Below are 23506 nucleotides of genomic sequence, written 5' to 3'. Positions count from 1 at the left end.
GAGCCATGGTTTCTTTAAGATGCAACTGAAAGATTGATGTGATTTGAGGTGGCTTTTTCTTTGGGTTTGATGCAATATAAAATTAAGAAAGTAATTGCTAGTAGATTGAAAGTGAGAGTTTGAGTATGAAATGAATCTCCACATTTTTGTTTGTCTTCTGTCCTCATAACTGTAACATAATTATGAAATCCATGCAGCTAAATAAAACATTTTACCAATTAGTATGTACTTGTTGTGAGCACTGATTCAAATGACTCTGAAAGAAGGGTTTTTTTTTTCTTTAAAAAAATTATTGAAATGTAATTGACAGGTAATATTATATTAGTTTCAGATATAGAACATAATGACTTGATATTTGTATATATAGAGAAGTGATTACCAGAATAAGTGTACTTAACATCTGTCATCATAAATAGTTATAAGGATTTTTCAGACCTATCCTCTTAGCAACTTTAAAATATGCAACAGTATTACTAATCATAATCATCATGTTGTACATTACATCCCCATGATGAATTTATTTTATAACTGGAAGTTTGTGTGTTTTACTCCCTTGACCCATTTTGCTCACCCCCTACCTCTGGCAACTACCAATCTGTTCTGAGCCTATTAAGTCTGTTTATTTTAGATTCCATATATAAGTGAGATCATATTATATTTGTCTTTGTATGACTTATTTCACTTAGCATAATGCAGAAGGTTTATTTTTAAGTCTCATATTATTTGAGTCTCTAAAACTACCCCAATAGTTACATTTTCAAAAATGGAAAATTTCTAACAATTTATATGGCTTCATTTTTAATTTAGAAAATTAATTTTCTTTAAATTAATTTCTAAAATTTGTTTTAGAAATAGTTGTTTTTCCCTGAAACTCTTTTATGTTAGAATGTATGGAAGCAAAATTTCGGTTGTTTAATTATTTTCACTGTTACAGCTTCACTTTTCTAACTCAGAGGAATGTGATATAACTCTGACTCTCAGAGTTTTATGACAGGTCCTGTTGCCTACCCTTAACTTGCTCATATAATGAGCTGAGATCCTTTGTTCTCATGATTACTTTAAGCTATAATGGTAATTCCATTCCTCTTTTTAAGTGATAAATCTTGTAATGCACATGTGATCCGGTTCTGGTCAGTGACCACACAATGGGAAGTCTTCCTGGCAACTTCTAAAAAAAAAACATCTTTACTGGATAAAAAGAGAGAGGCTTCAGAACAGAAGGTTCTGTTTTCTTCTGCCCTTTGATTCCTTCCATGATCATGGTTGTGAGAGGACTTGACAGCTGAAGCTGAAGGAGCCATCTTATAACCATAAGGTAAATACCTATAGAATTAGGAACAAAAAGATAGAAAGAACTTGAGTTCCTAATGATATGCTTGAACCACTGTTACAAAACCTGGAACTGCCAACCTCCAGAATTCTTGTTATATGAGATGATCAAATAACTCCACTGACTAAACCACAGTGAGCTGAGTTTTCTTTGTGTTGTTGGTTCATCCTAACAGATATGAATCCTAAATACCAATTGAATCATAACACAGGTAGCTTTCAAGTTTCATGTTTGAGTTTCCAATCAGCATGTTGACTTTCTGATAATGTGTTTCATAATACCCTTATATTGGTTTTCACATACTTAATCCAAATTTTCATATTTTAGTTGACAAATATTTCTAGTGACTCTATCATGGCGTTTCCTTTAAGCTAACAATTTAAGCAGTGTAAGCATCTTTACACATTATGCTTATAGAATTGTTTGAATATTTTATTATGTTTTCCCTCATTTTATAAAAATGAATAGAAAGCAGAAAATGAAAGCATGAGAAATAACTTGGAATATAAATGTTGATGGCATAAGCTTAACTTAATTGAGGTAAATATGGAATAATTAGATGCACCAAAATATATGTACCTTTTACCTTAATCTGATGTCTGTTGGATTAATCTAGTTTACTGTATATTCAGTTATGAAGTAGAATTAAACAGAAGGTAATGTATATTAGGAAGCATTGACTTGTTCAAAGGGAGCGTTTAAAGTTAAGGAGTAGGTACTTATATCTTAGGGGCTTAAAATTGGAAATCTCCATTTGATCATTTCAACAAAAGCTATTAGACATTCATTATATGCTAAGGTGTTGGAGATGTAGGAACAAACAAGATAAAACATGATCTCTCTGTTCCTGCAACTTGTAACTTAATGGGACATATAAACTCTATATGGAATAGTTTATGGTATGGAATTCTTTGTCTGGATCTTATGAAGAATTGTGCATTACTGTCATTGTTGTAGTAGAAGAAGTATACCAGATAAGGAGACTCCTACAGTAGTCCTCAGGAAAGATGAAGGTGTAAAGAGAATGGAAGCAGGGGGAACTGGACAGGTTCAAGAGGTATTTAGGAAATGGTGTTAAGAGACTGGATCTTTGGGGTGCCTGGGTAGCTCAGTGGGTTAAACCTCTGCCTTTGGCTCAGGTGATGATGTCAGGGTTCTGGGATTGAGCCCTGTGGCGGGGAGCCTGCTTCCCCCTCTCTCTCTACCTGCCTCTCTGCCTACTTGTGATCTCTCTCTCTCTGTGTCAAATAAATAAATAAAATCTTTAAAAAGAGAGAGAGAGACTTAATCTTTAAAGGTATGAACATATAATTTATCATGTATAGCAATTTTAAGAATTAAATTAATAATCAATTTTCAGTTAAACAGACATTAACAGGGACAGTCCTGGGCAAAGTAGGATACATGGTCATTTTATGCAGAAGAGTTAGTGGAGAACCAGGAAGGACCAAATGTGCCACCAAATCTTCTTATAACATGCAAATTTCTAATAATAATTATCTTTGGCCCTAGCCAATTTAAGGAGCCACTTAAATTCTTAACGTTAACTGTTAATTTATGGAATAGGAGTCAATAGACTCCAATAGCTCATTTTTCTGGTACTTTGGCATCTCCTTCTTAGACTTGGTCCCAAGGGTTTAATTCTTCAGGACAAATGCATGGTGCTTATAAGGTTTTAGATGATGTAAGCAAGCCTCCCCGCCTTTTTTTGTGTAGATCTTGTCTCTTAGCCCCTGTTTTGTGTGCCTCTTTGACTCTGCTACAGAGGAGTCTGTGTCAAATACATTACTGATTCTTCTTCCTAGGTGTGACTGTCATTTAAGGGTCAAATTAAAGACCATTCAACTGGAGCAGTGACAACTATAGAACCTAGCCTTTAGCCAGTCTTCTCTCTAGAGATTTACAGGGCAGCTGCTGAGAGTTTCACTTAATTACATAGCTTTACAAAGAATTCCTGCTTTTGCATGCTGTCAGAGATTAAATGTGCTTGGCCTGTCAAGCAAAAACTTCTTCGCTGTTATGCAAAATATTTCTTTTGGCTTACCTCCGTCTGGTCTCTTATACGTAATCACACTCTGCTAATTGCAATCAAAAAGACTTTTGTTCTTATTCTTTCTTTTATTTTCAGGTATCTAATTTATTTTTAGAACAAGTAGTTTTATTTTTATGTTTGGAGTTTTATCAATAAATAGTGTTTTCTAGGAATATCCTCTGATTGTTGACTTCAGTTTTCTATGATTTAAAGTTTTTATACCTTAATTGTATAATAGTTTCAACCAACAGAAGTTAGACAGGCAAGTTTTCTTAAAACAACAATAACAATGAATATTGAAAAATATATATTATAAAAAATTAAAAATCATTTGAAGGGTAATAGTACTTTGCGAAGACATGGGAGATAGTCTTTAATCTGCTGAGAAAGGTACTAAATCTGATACACTATAAAAAAAACCTCCAGCTAAATAGGAGATGATTCAATGCCTTGATTGTTTAGAAGAGTCATATTTTCCTAAGTCTATATAGAAAAATTTGGCCTTTCTGTTAGCATATATGGGGATACTATTAATTAACCTCTGTTATAATAAAATTAATATTAAAGTTCATTAAACTGAAAGGTCTTGATATTTGTTTTAAATCACCAAGAAAAAAAATCAATCAATCAATTTATTTCAACATACCTTTTCTGAATACCTTCCATGTGTCAGATACCATGTTAAGCATTAGAGAAACAAACATGAGTAAGATAGTCTTCCTGCCCCTTACGACTTTCAGTCTGTTTACTATAACATTGGTACAATTAAGTCTTGTAAATATTCTAGTAAAATTCATAAAAGATACAAAGGAGGGGCTTTTTAAACGACTGTATTGGTCAGAAAACAGTTGTATAAGGACACGATTTTGGTAAAATTTATGATAAATAGTTGTTTCCACAAAAAGAAGGGGCCAGAGTTAGTATATTTCTATTGGATATTGGTTGAGCTGACAAAAAAGAAATAACCCCAAATACAGTGGTCCCTAAAAGATGGTTTATTTCTCCCCCACAACATAATACAGAAATAGGAAGACAGTCTAGTGTATAAGAAACTCCGTTACATAACCTCTTTGGGGACCAGGTTCCCTCTGTTTCCTGGCTACACCAGTCAATAGTGTTCTATGGACCACATGTGCTGCACATTCATTCTTATCCAATGGGAGTGAGGCAAAGAGAAAGCAGAGAACAAACACATTTTTCAAAAATATGATGTGCAAGTTAAACACATCACTTCTGTCATATCCATTTGTCTAGAACTTAGTAAAGTAACCATGTCTAGCTGCCAACAAAGTTTTGGAAATATCATCCCAGCTGGGTGAGTGCATACCCTGCTCAAATTCAAGTGCAGGAGGAGAGGTTCTATTACTACTAGGGAGAATGGGAGAATAGATTGTGCAGGGAAATTAGTTTCTGACACAACTATAAAGAATGTCTAAGTGGAGCAAAAATCAAGAGTATGCACTTACATGTTAATGCTTACAGTTATCCATGTGTAATGTATGGAAGCTTTTAAAACACTGAACATCTTTTAAAGTAATTCTTTATGATTTGGGCTTAAAATTAGTATCGGAGGGGGAGATAAACCATGAGTGACTGTGGACTCTGAGAAACAACCTGAGGGTTTTGGAAGGGAGGGAGTGGGTGTTTGGGTGAGCCTGGTGGTGGGTATTATGGAGGCACATATTGCATGGGGAACTGGGAGTGGTGCATAAACAATGAATTTTGGAACACTGAAAAGAAATAAAATTAAATTTAAAAATTAATATATGGATATTTTAACAAAACACTTAATGTCTTTGCTCAAAAGATAAGTGTGTTCAGCATGCTGGGACCTGGTTCGGGCACTTGGCTAAAACCAGCTCTCTGGTCTCATGCAAGTCATTGGACTTTGAGCTAGTTTTACCCTCCCCAAACTGAGAAGTGTGGTAACCACATGATCTCTTTGATTTTCTTTTTTTTTCTGTACTAAAAGTTTAAGGGTCTAATACTTAATACCATGTTCTACTTTGTTGTATTAAAGTGAGAAATGTATGAACAGTGAATTTACCACCACAGTGGTTGTCACTAGAGTGTAGGTTGTCACTGCAGTGGCACAGGATTGCTAGAAGCATTCTTTGCTGCAGGAAAAGACTATTCCCTGTGAATACATTCCTTTATCATACCATCTGTGACATTCACACTCTTGCTACTGGTTTAAAATCAACCAATTTCTCATCTGAAATGTTAAGATTGGCCTTGTTGAGCCTACATAGGAAAGATATTTTCAGTACCTTTGCTTGAACACATATTTAGGAGGCTTGATGTAATCTTTTGGCCACAACTTCATCCAAAAATTAAATTTAAAATGTAGAGAATTTTCTTTTTATTTTTTTAAAGATTTTTATTTATTTATTTGAGAGACAGTGAGAGAGAGCATGAGAGGCGAGAAGGTCAGAGGGAGAAGCAGATTCCCCATGGAGCTGGGAGCCTGATGCGGGACTCGATCCCGGGACTCCGGGACCGTGACCTGAGCCAAATGTGGTTTCTTAACCAACTGAACCACCCAGGTGCCCCAAAAATGTAGAGAATTTTCTTAACCAAGGACTATGTTACAAGTAACTAGTGGCTCAATACTAATTTTAGTGCTTACTCTTTATTTGTCTGACTTCATTTTTAAAATAGATCTAGATGGTTTACAGACATGGCTTCATTTGTGTTGGCTTTTTTAAAATTTGAGTAACAAAAGGAAATGAAGATAGTTTAGTGTGGAGAGGTATCTAATACATATAAATATTTATGGAAGTATTCTAAAGGAATTTCAGCTATTTGATTTCAGGGACAAATGGTAGAAAAGACACTTTAGCTTCTTTGTCTCATTTATCTATGAGAAAGAAATATGTAAATAAAACCATGGCTTCTCCTCCTCCCTGGTTGCCCCTTCAAGCTTTCTGATACTCTCATCTCCTGATGAAGGGACTTAACTGGCTGACTTAGTGGTGGGAAATTTTTACACAGAAGGGAAGAATCTTGGGCTCCGTGTGAAGGTTCATAATGAATACCAGAGTGATTTATAGTTTGTAAAGCAATCCTTATTACAGCATAAAAAAAGTCACATTTTTTTGTCTAAACTAACTGGAAAAAGATACGTCAGTTTGATAAGACGATATATGTTCAAAAAAAAACTTTTATTATAGCTGCAGTACAATTTTGATTTACGTGGCAATAATATGGTGTAACTGGAATCCAAAGGAATCATAAACCCAGTCATGCATTTGTTGGAAACACAGTTTATAGAAGAGAAGCCTATAATAACTAAGTTGGTACACCATACTGTTTTGTTGGGCCAATCCTACATAAAAATGTGGTCCATATACACTATGGAGTATTATGCCTCCGTCAGAAAGGATGAATACCCAACTTTTGTAGCAACATGGATGGGACTGGAAGAGATTATGCTGAGTGAAATCAGTCAAGCAGAGAGAGTCAATTATCATATGGCTTCACTTATTTGTGGAATATAACAAATAGCATGGAGGACATGGTGAGTTAGAGAGGAGAAGGGAATTGGGGGAAGTTGGAAGAGGAGGTGAGCCATGAGAGACTATGGACTCTAAAAAACAATCTGAGTGGTTTGAATTGACGGGTGGGTGGGAGGTTGGGGTACCAGGTTGTGAGTATTATAGAGGGCACGGATTGCATGGAGCACTGGGTGTGGTAAAAAAAATAATGAATACTGTTATGCTGAAAATAAAGTAAAAAAAAATTTTTTCTAAAAAAAATGGGTAAAATGAAGCCAGGTCAAAATGAGCTTTCTTGGTATACCCTATTGCTGTTTTTACAAATTCCTTTTAAATTTTAGGCCCAGGATTTGTAAAATGATCCAGCTTAAGCCGTTTGCTCAGAATTTATCAGGAGCATAAAAAAAGCATACTTAGGCATTATCCCTTACAAAACAAGCCAAGAAAATAGTTGAATCCTCACTGACCTTCACCAGGTTCTTTCTTCCTTTTAGGAGCTGGGGATAGAGTTGAACTATATACTCCTTTTTATTAAGTTGGGTGTTAGCCTCACCAAAAAGTCAGAATAGCTCTCTTTTTACTGCACTCATGGTTCGTCCAAACCTTGTCAGAAAGTAGATGAGGAAAAATAAAGAAAACAGGAAAGAAGGGATTATAGAGAGAAACTGAATTTCCGGGCTAGAATAGTGGTAGGCAGGTACAGCTGGATTTTTTTTTAATCACAGACTTATGAACAGATTACTTTTTAATTAATAGAAGATTATTAGAGAAGTTTTAGGTTTCAGGAAAACTGAACAAAAAGAACAGAGAATTCAATTCTTCTGCATTTTCCAAAAGAAAAGTTGATGTCAGCATTTCTATTCAATGAAAACAAATGACCTGAAGCATGGTTTTTTAGGCACTCACAACAAAAACCGCATTTTTTTTTCTAAGTCAGTTATAAACAGTCTGTGTTGTGTCTATTTTTTCTTCTTAAGATTCAATAGCAAAAATGGCAATGTATGGACCTAGAGTATAGGCTGATATAGTTGTGATCAACTGTGAGATGTAGTATGGGCTAAACAGTTGTAACTAATCCTGTGGGCCAAAGATATGGACTGGTAGAGTAATAGTCTTTCATGGACCTATAGTATGTGCTGTGTTTTGTAATTAATTGTGGACCAATAGTATTGCAGTTGTAATCAAAGGTTTTGAAAGAAAAGAAGCCAGGAAGAAGGACCTAACATTTTATTGGACATGTGCCTGGAGATGTCTTGTGGACTTTACCTGTTATGTTACTTCTCATAGAAATACTGTGAAGTAGGTATTATGATTCCTGGGATGAGAACATGGAAACTAAGGGAGGTTAAATAATTTCTCCCAAAACCCTACATGTAAAAGATGTGGGACAGGCACTTGAACTGCAAAGCCTCTGCTCCTCTCATACCACCATCCTTTCTACCTGTGACATCATTGCAGAATTGCAGACCAGTAGTGGACCTTCCTATTTGATCCTAAGACATTTTCTGTCCCCAGCTTGGCTCTGCAGTTCTTTTCTTTACTGTACACTAGATAGCCATTGTCAATCAACTCTTTTATACTTGTTGGTCTGTGCTATCCAAAGCACTAAAAGGTGTAACTGTCATGTGCCTTCCAGTACCACAACATTTCTTCTTAACTTGTGTGACATATAATCCCTCCTCATAGTCTCTTTTGAGATTGAGTATGAAAGGGGAGTATCAAATTAAGGTGTTTTTAAACTGCATCATTATTCTATTTAAGCTCCTGTTGTAAGGAAGAGACTTTCAACTTATTTCAAACAAGGAGGTTTATTGTACTCATATAGAAACCTGGAAATAACTAAATCATCTAGTCTCAGTCAGGCAAGAAACAGTAAATTCATGCCCCTAGAAGAGCAGGAGCTGGGGCTAAGTCAGGAGATAGGATATTCATTCTTGTGCTTTTGCTTTACTGTTACCTGGAGTCAGTTACTTTCTTGACCTTTTTCTTTCTGTAAAGTGTCAACATCACCTTTTACTCTATTTATAACTGACTCCTTCTTCTCCATTCCCTTAATTTCTACTTTCTCATGACTTGGGCTTAGATGTGGCCCTACTTCAGTCTCCAGAATTTTCTCTGCAGTTTTTTCCTTTCAGTATCTATGGTCAATCCTTTATATATCTTTTTTTTTTTTTGAGAGTAAGAATCTAATTGACCCAACATGCATGTATTGAAAAGAAAATGGGGCACCTAGGTGGCTCAGTTGGTTAAGCATCCAGCTCTTGGTTTCAGTTCAGGTCATGATTTCCAGGTTATGAGATCAAGCTTCATGTTGGGGAGTCTGCTTGAGATTCTTTCCCTCTCCCTCTCCTGCTGTCCCTCTCCCCACTAGCTCACATACACACACCCCCCCCCCCGCTCTCTCTCTCTCCAAATAAGTAAATAAATAAAATCTTCAAAATGAAAATAAAAAGTATCCATAACCCACATATTTAAAGACAACTGCCATTATCATGTTTACACAATTCTTTTCAGTGTATTTACAAACAAATGTGCTTACAAAAGACTGTTATATCTAATAGACCCCTTATCGTGTATGGTTTTCCATTCTCATTTCACATTTAACCTTATATCATTGGCATTTTCCAGTGGCATTAAATATTACTTAAAAATATGTCTTTCAATGTCTGTACCTTGAAAACCTTAACTTCAACTTTCTTATGAAGATTTTCTGTGCTCTCTTACACTTAGCAAGAGATATTTTCATTCCATAGGGTGCCATCATTAATTTCACAGCAGGATATAGAATGGCTTTCTTCTTTTGGGTTCATCAGGTTTCCTCTTAATGTCATCATCTGCCGGTGATGAAGGTTCTCCAGCCATGAGCTGGGTCCTAGCAACACCTCATACATTTCTGCATTGATGCACAACATAGGATTGGCCTGTGCCATATATGAAATATTGATGATTCCCAATACATCCACCAGTGAGCACAGGTAGGCATATTAATTTTTAATTTAAAATCAGAGAGTGCAGAGTGAACAACATGCTGCTTTGGCTGAACAGATCAATTAGATTCTTTATACTAAGATCAGTGGCTTTTCTTTCAAGGGCATAAAGTTATGAAAATAATATCTCCCTTTACGTTTTATTTATGAAATTTTGTTGAAAGGTAAAATCATGTCACAAATTTAAATGTAAGTCATTTTGATTGTTATACATCACATATATGGCATAAGTAGTCTAATACCTAAAATGCTTGAAGAACACAGAAATTTGATTAACTTAATTTTATAGTCAGCTTGAGTTTGAATAAAAACCACTAAACTTGATTCAGGTAGCAATTTTTAGGCACTGTCTTAAAGACACTGTTGGATGCTGTTGTATTTATCAGAATGTCATTCTCCCCGACTCCTCACAACAACTGAAATCAGGTGCTAGTATTGTCTCCACTTTATAAGTAAAGACATGACAACTGAGAAGGTCACACAAAACTGTAAATGATCAAATTTAAAATTTTTTTATCCTCTACTTTCTCATTCTGGGTCCCTTCATTCAGTCAAGCATATTTTCTGAGTACCTAGGATATGCCAGAGGAGATGCCAGGCTCTGGGAATACAATTATGGACAAAGTCCATTCCTTCAGGGGTAATAGTCCATGAAGGAAACATATAAAAAATCATTAAAAATAAAAATTGTGAAGAAAGACAAATACTCTATGATATCACTTACATGTAGAATATAAAAAAGCCAAATTTGTAGAGACAGAGGGTAGAATGGTGGCTACCAGGGGCTGTGATGTGAGAATTGGGGATTTGCTGTTTAATGGGTTCAAACATACAATTAGAGGGTGACTATGTCCTGGGGATCTCAGGCATAGCATGGTGATAATGAAATAAGTCAAGCAGAGAGAGTCAATTATCATATGGTTTCACTTATTTGTGGAGCATAACAAATAGCATGGAGGATATGGGGAGATAGAGAGGAGGAGGGAGTTGGGGGAAATTGGAAGGGGAGGTGAACCATGAGAGACAATGGACTCTGAAAAACAATCTGAGGGTTTTGAAGGGGTGGGGGGAAGGAGGTCGGGGTACCAGGTGGTGGGTATTATAGAGGGCACGGATTGCATGGAGCACTGGGTGTGGTGCAAAAATAATGAATACTATTATGCTGAAAATAAAAAATAAATTAAAAAAAAAAAAGAAGTGCACCAAATCACGGCATCTGGGTGGCTCAGTGGGTTAAGCTTCTGGGTTCAGCTCAGATCATTATGTCAGGGTCCTGGGATCAAGTCCCACATCGGGCTTTCTGCTCAGCGTGGAGCCTGCTTCTCCTCTCTCTGCCTGCCTCTCTGTCTACTTGTGATCTCTCTCTCTCTGTCAAATAAACAAATAAAATCTTTTTTAAAAAAGAAAAAAGTGCACCAAATCAACATATTGTGCACAATAAATGTGCACAATGTTAAATGTCCATTATATCTCAACAAAAAAATGTGCATGGGGTTATAATGTACAGCATAGGGAATATAGTCAGTAACATTTTATTAGCTTCGGAAGGTGACAGATGGTAACTAGATTTATCATGGTGATCATTTCACAATGTATACAAATGTTAAACTGCTAGGTGTATACCTAAAACTAATATAATATTGTATGTCAATTATGCATCAGTAATTTTTTAAATTGTGCTCCAAAAGAAAACTATAAGATTCTATATGAGTATTAACTGTAAGAACTGACCAAATGGTTTTTTTGTTTGTTTTTGTTTTTTTGTTATCTTATAGCTACCACCCATTCTTTTGCTCTTTATTGCCCCTATTTATTTGGTACCTACTCTCCAGGCACCATGTTAAGTTTTAAGTGATTGAATTACCTCAGTCCTCTAAACCCTAAGAGCTAAAGGCTACGATTATTCCGTATTTATCCAAAAGGGCCTTGAAGACCAGAGAGGTAATTTACCCAGGGGTACAATGTAGGAGCTGAGATTTGAACTCATCAAATCTCTCTGATTTCAAGACCTTTGTGGTCCACCACAATGCTACTCAGTCATTAGTGTTTAGTGTTTATTTTCTTAAGTTTATACATTCATGACTTTTACTTTTTTTTTCCTTTTCTGCCTTTGCATTATTCATTTTATGCACTCCCCATTCATTTATTATGTGTTTCTTTCAGAAAAAGGTTGCTGACCTTTGCTTTAGAGCTACCCGTCATAATCACTAAACCATAATGCATTTTATTTGATATAATGTGTAATATGGGAAATTAGAAATGATAATATGTATGTAGGTTAGAGGGTGTAAGAGTTGCCCACTGATTTGTCTGTGTTGATACCCTTTAATGCTTTCTTAAATGTTAGGTTGGCACTTAACTAACTCTTATCACCTATGTTTGTCCTATTGTATAATGCTTTTCCGCTTTCCCAGATCCTAAACTTCTCTATATCTATTTTTTAAAATTATTATGTTCTCCATTTCTTTAATGTTTTCCATTAAGTGTTATCCTGGGATAAGTGATTCATGTTTATAGCTCTACTGCATCATTAATAAGATGGTCAATTTTTTTTCTATATAGCATACAAAAACTGGAGATAATGGCTGTGCCTATAAATCTATAACATAAATCTCTGAGTTTAAATTGTATCCCACTCCATTTTTCTCCTGTCCTTTGCCCTGTTTTTCTCTTAGTTTCTTCCCCATTCCTCTCCCCCTCCTCCTCCTACTTCCTCTGCTTTTATCATTTCTGTTTTTCTCAAAAGTATGCATTATATGCAAGATAAGCTAACATTTTGAAAAATAGGTTTTCACTCTTGTTTATATTTGATTCAAGTCTATGTGATTCAAAAAAAAAAAAAAAAAGGAATAGAGTCCTTATTTGAGCAGGAACAATTTGTATAGTTACAGTCACCTGCACACTTTTTATTAGCAAACAACACAGGGCAAGTGAAGATGCTATCTCCCATCCTCTTTCCCTGCCATCACTGTGGCAATGCATCCCTATCATACTTTAAACATGCTCCTCAAGTTTCATGCATTATAACTGAAGATTTCCCCAAACTTACTCTGTAAATACACATAAGACCTGGTGAAAAGATGTGCATGAGTTCTCTGGTGTACGAGAAGTTGAGATTGTGCTAAGCATCAATGCAAACTTATGCTACCCCTGCATATTCACTGAAATACACTAAAACTGAGAAGGTATTAAGTTAGAAGAGGTAATATTTGAAAGGAGGCCTGAGTGAAATTAATAAGACACATATGTGGATTCACATCTAGATTGAGACAGCCCAAGGGATATAGCATTAAGTTGCTAAGTATTTAGCAATAGTCTTCACTCTTGAGAATATCATAGGTTTACATAACTGAAAAAAAAAAAAAAGACATGCTGACCAACAGTTTCTTAAACTTCCTGTTCACATTCAATCTGTATATTATTCTATCATTTTTATTTTTAAAACAACAACAGAAGTATATGGAAACCTAAGCTTCCACAATAGAAATTGCAAAGCATTTTTGGATATATTTCAGGGTATTTTGGAGACCTTGGTCAGTGTTTTAAAACCAGTAAGATTCCTGCTAAATATTGAACTCATGTAACATCTAAAGTCTGTTTCCTCATCTATGAAAAATGTAAAAGTTCTGCCATATCATTGCTAAGGGCCCTTTAAGCCTTAAAATTCTGTGATTCTGTATATATAAAATCCAGATAGTCTTTTGTCCTTATACTGAGTAAAGTGTCAAGAAGCAAAAATTTAAAATGTGTTCTGTGAATCTGAAAAAAAATAGTTTTAATACAGCACCCACATCCAATTTTTAAACAACAGCAGGAACAAAAACAAAACAACACTTGCACTACCTAGGAAAACCTCTTCAGTTTTCTGAAATGGTATCATCTCTTTTATGTATTGTCTATAGTTCTCCTTCTTAAGAAGGAAAACATATTTAAAAAAACAAAACAAAACAAAATAAAAAAATGGTGTTCATGAGTATACGCAGAAGAAAAATAATCTGTCCATGAAATTTAGTCCTGGGGGAAACATGGATTTGAAAGGAGCTGCATATTATAGTTTTTGTCTATGCATAATTTGTCTGTAGAGTATTTCAATAAACACTCAAATAGGGTGACATGTTATTCTTCATAATAATTACATATAGATGACTCCTTGATAATATCTAGTTTTTAACTTAGCTGCCATTGCCAAGGTCATATATAATTAAGCTGAGATTGTTAAACAATGGCCTTCACTTTTCTCATCTACCCAATTAAAAGGAGGCAATTGTTAAACACTGGAAGTAGTGCCTCTGAGGAACTTTTTATCTGTCTTACACTTTGTACAAGTATTGAACTGAATATCTGAATGGATTCTAACAGGCAGGAAGGATTGTAATACAGAAGAGTCAAAGATTATTTTGACCTTGAAGGGACAATTTTTAAGAATTTTTTTTTCAATTATGACTATCTTTAATTTCCTAAATTAAGATTGAGCTCCTTTCAGAGATTTGGAGGTAATAGCAGCCTATAGACTAATTTCTTGCAATGCATCTGTACATAATATTCTTAAGGAATTAGTGTGCAAGGATTCTGTCATTGAATCAAAAGATTTTGGACACGTATTCTTTAAGATTTATGTATGAGGTTAACATACTGGGGCTCCTTCTTTTTCTTGGCTGTGCATCAGCCTCAGCCATGGCCTGATTCAGTGTAGCTGGTTAGCGAGAAGGATTGTTATCATGTCACTTTCATTAAGTGACAGGCACCCCAGAACACCAGAATCAAGGGGATTAAGTGTACAGAGATAAATCATTTTATAACCATAAGAAAACAGAATAGTATACAGCTGACATGGAACACTAAGAAACAAAAATTCAGGGGGAAAAAAAAAACCAAACCAACTCTAAGTCCATAGTTGCAATGAATGTTCTAGAAAATTTTTTTAAATTTGATTTTTAACACAATCATCTGTTATCTGATTATATTATTATGTATGTAATCGCTCTGGTAGGAATATTGTATATAATAAATAAGTAAATACTCTGGAGTTAATACACAAGAAGAGCATGTTCTAGAGACAAGTTTTCTGCCCTTGTCACATTCTTGCATTTTTGTTAATATCTGTTATCTGAGAGGCTTAATACAGTGCCTTGCATGAGCAAATTCTTAATATAAAATGTCTTTTGAGATATTTTACAAATGCTTGGGCACCATTGGTTGGATACGGAATATTAAACTCTTTAGGAGTCTTTTTCATTAATTCAACAAATATGTATTATATGTACAGACATAGTTCTTGGCACCTGTGCTACACTAGTAAATAGTAAAAAACCAAAACCAAACAAAACAATGCTATTGCAAAGTTTGTTTCAGCAAACCTAAACTAACCCAATTTCCCATCATCTTATGACTCTGAATTAGCCCAGATAAGTAGTATTCTAGGTCTAGAGAACAGCAGGAACAATTAGTTGGAGATAGGAAAATATAGCAGAACATTATATAGTTCAGCTTAGTTGGAGCTTAAAGATAAGACAGGGGAGCAATATACCTGAAGAGCTTAAAGTGCATATGGAGACCAAACATGGAGGGTCAAAAGAAGGGATGCCAGGCCTAACTCTAATTAACACTAATCAAAATAAGCGGGGCTAATTTTGGTTTTTGAGACATCAAAGACACAATCTTCTTGAAGGTGAATGTAAGTAGAGGTAGAATGAAACGTGGGGGAAATAGAGTGGAGAGATATTGGAAGTAAATGTACCTATTTAGGACATACTGAAGTGGCCTGTGAGATGGTATCAAGACCTAGAGGAAGTAATAGAATATATATCTTTAGACATGTTGGGTTGCATTACCAGAGTTACTACTGGTAAAGATGGCAATGTAGGATTAGAGCTCAAAAGTTTATGGGTGGGGGACACTTGAGTGGCTCAGTTGGTTGGGCAGCTGCCTTCGGCTCAGGTCATGATCCTAGCGTCCTGGGATCGAGTCCCACATCAGGCTCCTTGCTCGGCGGAGAGCCTGCTTCTCCCTCTGCCTCTGCCTGCCATTCTGTCTGCCTGTGCTCGCTCTCTCTCCCTCTCTCTCTCTGATAAATAAATAAAATCTTAAAAAAAAAAAAAACTTTACGGGTAAAACTTTGTGACTAGGTTTTTCAGGGAAATATAAAATCCAAGTGTCTGACACCTCTATATATTTATCCTTGGACATCATATATATATATATATATGTGTGTGTGTATATATATATATCATTTATATATATAATATATGATATATATATCATATATAGGTATATATAAGATAAATATATAAAATAATATTTACATATAATCTTGTTTATATAATGCTTCACCCTATATTATTTGAAAGTCTCAATATATTAACATAGAGGCTCAGGGGCACCCCTGGCTGGAAGGAGGGCTAAGGGACTTATCTTCCATAATAAGCATGCTATTTTTACTTTAACTTTACTAAAGATTAATGAAAAAGCATCTAGAGATGCTTTTATCTGCACTTTCCATGAGATTGAAAAGATGCCAAATATGCATATATCATGTGATATATTTTCATTATGTGCCTTTATGTCATAAAAAGCGATAGGTAAGTGTGGTTGGGTGATGGTCTTTGGGGAGGGTATGTGCTCTGGTGAGTGCTGTGAATTGTGTAAGACTGATGACTCACAGACCTGTACCCCTGAAACAAATAATATATTATAAGTTAATTTTTAAAAAGAAGTGATAAGTACTTGGTTTTCAGCTTTAAAATACACATATGCACTAATTGGTAAAAGATAGAGCGATTGTAGTTCATTTAGACCATCTTATATTTTCAAATTTATTTCATTTTCATACTGTACACAGTAAGTCATAAGTGTTGTTAGGGTCCCCAATGAGTGACATGCTCAGCTTGGCCTGGGTTATAAGATTCAGAGTGTGGAGGCTGCTGATATGGGAGCATAAGAGTCAATGCTGGAAACAGAGCCACTTCCTCCAAAGAGGGGCAATCTGTCTGCAGGACCAGCTCCATGGGTGTGTCACACACGATCCCATGTTCAAAATGTCTCTTTGCTTGTGTACATGTTCTTCTCTTGCTGTCTTGAAATTTGAACAATACTGAACAAGGGATTCCACATCTTCATTTTGCACAGATCCCACAAGTTATGTAGTCAGTCCTGACCATCTATCACTTGAGCTTTAGTCATCCACCATGCTTCTGTCTCAGCTATGTTGTCTCTGGTTGTCTCCTTCTCTATTTCTAATTGTCACTCTGAGTGGCTCTCCTCTCCACATTCTGGTTTACACTTAGCATGGCCCTGCTGACTTTTCCCTGTGTGTGTTCTGCACTGTCCCACAGTTTTTGTTCTTTCTACATCTTTTCTCATTCCCACTTCCCAAGAGAGAGTGTGGGATTGGGACTATTAGACATTATATCCAAAAAGGACAGTTGCATCCATTTGGGATGGTTGGAACAAATCCTATAGCTTAGGAGGTTTCCAAAGGCCTATTAGAAATCTCTGAGACCAGGATTAAAAAAGCAATATTGGCTCAAAAATAGAAGAGAAAGCTATAATATCAAAATTAACTTATGTTTAAATAATATATTTAAGGGGTTCCTGGGTGGCTCAGTGGGTTAAAGCTTCTGCCTTCGGCTCAGGTCATGATCCCAGGGTCCTGGGATCGAGCCCCATATTGGGCTCTCTCCCTGCCGGGGAGCCTGCTTCCTCCTCTCTCTCTCTCTCTCTCTCTCTCTCTCTCTGCTGCCTACTTGTGATCTTTGTCTGTCAAATAAATCAATAAAATCTTTAAAAAAATAATAATATATTTAAAACTCATCAATGGTTAAATATATTGTTCATAAAAGGTTCATAATATTTGAAAATAATTATGTTAGATGTTTATCAGTTCTGAAGAATTCCAGAGGACACATTTATGATGAAAAACGACCAACTGAAAGAAAGGAAAAGAAAAGAAGAACATGGCCAACTGTAAATTAAGTGATTTACTCATAGAAAAAAACAAAACAAAAGTATTTTAAAAAAATTCTTTGTGTGCCTACATTTTAATATAGTATATATGATATGGGATACCCAGATGAGTACTCTATAGAGCTTAAGTAGGTATTGAAATGGTCTGGTATTCCAACAGCAAGCTCTTCTTAGACAGTATTCTTATGAACAATAGAGTTTCATCTTCCCTTGGATACAAGTAATAGATGACTGTATTTCAATTAGGCTCTCATCCCTGGTGTAGTCAGCTGTGGAATGATAAAAATATATTATGATCCTAACATTGAAAGCTCCACAAATTGGCCAGTATATATTTCCCATTTACAAATTAATTCTAAACTTTTATTTGTTATTTCAAAGTAACAAAGTAAGTGTACTATTGAATACTCAGGGCTAACTGCTCTTTAGATTGTTAGAGGAGGAAGGTTTTGCTGGATTTTTTCTGGATTATTTTAAGTGTACTTTATAGAAGATGTTTGCAAGAAGTCATTTTAGGTATTCTGAACTATGTTCCTGCTGCAAAACAGTAAAAACTTATGGATAACTTACCTTTAAAATGTTTTCACATTCTGTATGGAGCTGTGAGCTGACAAAAATAACAATAATGTTAAGAAACAAAATCTTTAGAGGTTGTCAGTGCCCTTCAGCTAAAGGCCACTAGGAACACGTCTAGATGGAGAAGGGGGAACCCTCCTACTTGTTGGTGGGAATGCAAGCTGGTGCAGCCACTCTGGAAAACAGTATGGAAGTTCCTCAAAAAATTAAAAGTAGAATTATCCTACCACCCAGCAATTGCACAATTGGGTATTTACTCAAAGATACAAATGTAGTAATCTGAAGGAGCACATGTACCCCCAATGTTTATAGCAGCAATGTCCACAATAGTCAAACTATGGAAAGAGCCTAGATGTCCATCAACAGATGAATGGATAAAGACGATGTTATACACACACACACACACACACACACACACAGGAATATTATACAGCCATCAGAAAATGAAATCTTGCCATTTGCAATGATGTGGATAGAACTAGAGGGTATTATGCTAAGTGAAATAAGTCAATCAGAGAAAGACAATTATCATATGATCTCGCTGACATATAGAACTTGAGAAACAAGGTACAGGATCATGGGGGAGGAGAGCTAAAAATGAAACGGGACAAAACCAGAGTGGGAGACAGACCATAAGAGACTCTTAATCTCAGGAAACAAACTGAGAGTTGCTGGAGTGGAGTGGGTGGGAGGGATGGGGTAGCTGGGTGATGGACATTGGAGAGGGACTGTGCTATGGTGAGCACTGTAAAGTGTGTAAGACTGATGAATCACAGACCTATACCCCTGAAACAAATAATTCATTATATGTTAATAAAATGAAATAAAACATAAAAAGGGGGGGAAGGAACACATCTGGAGTTAAATAGGTTGGGACTTATTACCCATTGCATTGGGGTAGAACACTCACCATGAGGAACCATGGCTGTCTCAGTAGATGCTAGAAATAACCCACTATCTGGGCTTTGGTTAGATGATTTGGGGAGGTCTAATAGGTTTTCCTCTAGATTGAGTGCAGTAAAAAAGTGAAAGTAGTTCTTTGGTTGGTATCTCAATAAATCTTAGCTAGTGGGAATAGACTGGAAAGAGGAAAAAATAACAAGTCATTTACAGTTTTAACGACGAGAAGGTGATGTTTTATGTTTTGTGAAATACATATTTCAATATTTAGAAAAAATTGTGAGGTAGCTTTGTTTTGTTTCCCTTTATCATGGTTTCAGAGTAACAATGTCTGAGGTTGCTATACTGTGGACTATGTTCAGTAGGAGAATAACAAGGTTTAGCTATGAGTGCCACATAGATAAGCAGATAACAGGGGTTGCTTTTCATTCCTTTCTCAAAGCTAAATCTGAAATGAAAACCAGAACTCAAGAGTTAAACAGACGTGGAAATTGGCTTTCATCCAGAAGATTTCCACCAATATTTCACCAACTGGTAGCTGCACTTCCATTTTGATTGTCAGGTAGAGTAAAGAACGTGAAAGGAAAAAAGATGAGGGCCTTCTCAAGAATTTCTATCGGATCTGAGATGTATAATGTGACATCAAAGAGGTACTGTGCTTCATGATTCACTCCCACAACACTTTACAGAAGGAGATGACCAGGAAACTGATTTGTCTCCATGTTGGCGTTTGGGTGGAGGGTAGAAGAGAGTTCACTGAGAATTTGTGTGCCCAACTAGGTCTCACATTTGCTTGCAGCTCCGGCTCCCACTGCGTGCGTCACTGCAAAAACAACAGTAACAACACGCTTCAAGCCACAGGTGTAGTTTGAAGTGAAGTGGTTCTAGGTTGGCAGTGCTTCCCAGGCTCCCAGCAAAAGCAAATTTAAATCACTCTTGAGATAATTTAACTGTAACTAAAGCTTTAAATGTTTCAAAGTTAATGTCAAAAATAGAATGCACAGGGAAATAAGGATCCATGGGAGAGTGCCAGTACCAACCAGTATAAATTAGTTATTAAATATTTGCAGAATATTTAGCAAAACTTAAAGTTAGATCAATCAAGGAACTTAGGACTCATGTCACAATAAACATCAGGGTCCATAGCACAGGATCTCCTTCATGTTCTAACCTCTGCCTCGCTTTTCAGCCTCATTTCTTTTCTGTAGATATAACGGTAGATAAGTTCATGGAGTTCCCCAAATATTTTCTCATTGATTTTCCTCTCCATACTTACATATCACATTTGTCATATTGTTTTATAAATCTGATTACATGTCTTTTTTCCTTGTTGAACTGTGAACTCTGTTGGTAAAGGAAAGAAGAAGTCTCATTAACTATTCTTTATTGCCCGTCATTTCCAATTAGTACTTAATATAATATACAATTTGTATCAAAACCCTAAGGTTTGTCAAAATAAGTTGAATTCTCCAACTTTCATTTTATTCATGTTTTTAATCATGGCATCAGTTTTCTTTGTCCTTCAACTTTTTGGTCTTTTTTTTTGAAGATTTTATTTATTTGACAGAGATCACAACTAGGCAGAGAGGCAGGCAAAAAGAGCAAGGGAAGCAGGCTCCGTGCTGAGCAGAGAGCCCGATGCGGGGCTCTATCCCAGGACCCTGAGACCATGACCCAAGCCAAAGGCAGAGGCTTTAACCCACTGAGCCACCTAGGCACCCCTGTTTTTCAACCCTTTTTTCTCTTTGGATGAGTAATATGAAAAATTGGGAAAGCAGTAACTTCCCTACGGGTTGAACATCCTGTTTTTATGGACTTGAAAAGCACGAGCCTCCCAAAGTTAACAACATTTGTCTGCCCAGCTAGCATAGGAATGGAACATATTATTTCTGTTTTATATAACTTTTTGTGCTTTGCAGAATGTTTATTTTGTTTTGGTAATCTGCATTTCCTGACAATGCTAATTAGAAAAGCATAAAAATACAAGAAAATTCTAAGACAGTTCTTAAGCTTAAATGAATCTTGTTAGCATAAAAGTACCAAAGTCTATACTAATATTATAATTTGAAGTTAAAACTTAAGACTTTTATCTAGTACCAACTTATCTGAAAAAATTAAACAATTACTTAGTATTTATGTCTCAATATTTAGTGTAACAAGTTCAAAGCTAAGGTGGACTAAAAAGCACCTCACAGTGAGATTTTCAGTAAGAAGGGAAAGTCATTTATTTTTCTGACTTAAAACATGCAGAGATTAAGAGTCAAATGCTATGTGGAGGGTTAGGGTAACTGGGTGATGAACATTAAGGAGGGCACTTGACGTAATGAGCACTGGGTGTCATATGAAACTGATGAATCACTAAACTCTACCTCTGAAACTAATAATGGAGTATATGTTAATTCAGTTTAAATTTAAAAAGTTAAATACTATGGACATAACAATACTCAATGTCAGAATGTTTTAGCATTTTTTTTAAGGTGTGCGTGTGTAATATTGTTTCAGTGTCATTCTTGTATTGTTTCAGTGCCTAGTTAGTGAAAAATAATCTTAATCTGTTTTCTAAGACTGTACCTACTTTATGTATCTGTTGTTCTGCTCTTTTACCATTCTGATCCGTGTTACTAGTAGAATTATTAGAGTAAGCTCTGGATAGTTGGTTTTATAAGTTAACCCACTAACAATTTATGAAATCACGAAGAAAGGGATAGGATGCTGCTTATTAAGATGTATTACAGAGACACACATATGCTACAACTTAAAATAAAGGACATACCAAGCAAAGACTCAAGCCCATGCTTTGACAGAATTTCCCCTTCATGCTTGGATAACTCTCCTAATAGGCCATCATGGTGGGAGAGTTATATTTCATAGTTCAGACTACAGTGGAAAGGAATTTAATGTTTACTGAATTCTAAAAATCTTCTTCTGCTGTTTCTGTAGCAAACACAGCCATGATCTTTCCTCAGTATATGCAGAATAAATGTATGTCTAAAACATGAAAATTGTTTTAAGATATTATTTAAGTAATTAATTTTATTAGAGACTCTTACAATACAGGGATTATGAGGGGTTTGAATAATTAACAGTGATACTACATAATATACAATGTATAATTCTAAACCTGTTCAAGTGGTATATGTAAATCTTGTATATGCTTATATATTTATTTCACAGAATTATATACTTCTATCAGTATTTTTCAGTATAAGATAAGGATTTCCCTAATTTAATTATTTCATGAAACACATACATGTATCATTGTATGCATATTATAGACTCATACATATTTGTGTATAGGCACTTACACATTTTGTTAGTCTAATACAGTTTATTGTCTTTGCATTTCAGTAATCTTAGGTCAGTTCATAAGGGACTATGTTGTATTTTTATTTTATATTTTCCTATATTGTTATAAAAGTTAGAATTCCCTTTTATATAAGTATGTATTTATCATTTTATATAAATAGCTCTTCCTTTATTTATAGCTCTTCCTTGCTTTCGTTAATTTAATGACAAATAATTAAACACATTATCCACATTGTGTCTTAATTTACACCATTTTATGGTAAAATGAGTGCATGTATTTCAAGTTTCAATGGTTTGATTGATGTAACCTAAAATATATTAGATAGTTATATGGCAACTAATAACATGTCTTGCTGGCTAATACAGTAACTGTCATAACAAAAGCTTGATACCCTCCTGTAAACTCATTGGTAAAATAGTCTCATTATGTTTTTATTCCTGTTTCCAAATGGGAGAATGTAAGGATAACCTCATTTTTTCTGTCTTTTTAAAAACATATTCAAAATAATCACTTGATAATACTGTACATTGTATTTTATTTAAGAAGAAAATGAAATGACCTTTTTCTTCTAGACTCTAGATGAAGATCTCAGCTATCATTTCATGAAACATAACTGTATATTATGAAGCATGCTGATTCTACTAAATACCGTTTTAGTGAGGTGCTACATTTCTTCTTTAGAGTATATAACTTTTAGAAAATATTTGGTTCCAACTTTAGATGATCAGAATTACAGAGTGCCTTTATTTTTCTCTCACAATGCCTTAAAATAAATCTTGATAAGTAAGACTTTGGTACCTGCATCATTCAGTGGAAAGAGCTAGGTGAGCAAAGTGGAGTTCTTGTCTCAATTTTAAATCTTACTAGCTTTATGACCTTGAACAAGCTTTGCAAACTCTCCAAGGTTTAGTTTCC

The 23506-nt window shown here is 35.3% G+C and overlaps 1 protein-coding gene across 7 annotated transcripts in view; it reads left to right on the top strand.

Moving 5' to 3' along the window:
* MAGI2 (membrane associated guanylate kinase, WW and PDZ domain containing 2) overlaps positions 1 to 23506 on the top strand; it is a 1359941-nt gene that overhangs the window by 330406 nt on the left and 1006029 nt on the right. The gene's annotated exons all lie outside the window — the stretch shown is intronic.

The sequence above is a fragment of the Mustela lutreola genome, chromosome 4 (genome assembly GCF_030435805.1).
Source record: "Mustela lutreola isolate mMusLut2 chromosome 4, mMusLut2.pri, whole genome shotgun sequence".
Classification (NCBI taxonomy): Eukaryota; Metazoa; Chordata; class Mammalia; order Carnivora; family Mustelidae; genus Mustela; species Mustela lutreola.
Note: the sequence above shows the minus strand (reverse complement) of the source record. Positions and strands in the feature narration are given on the sequence as shown.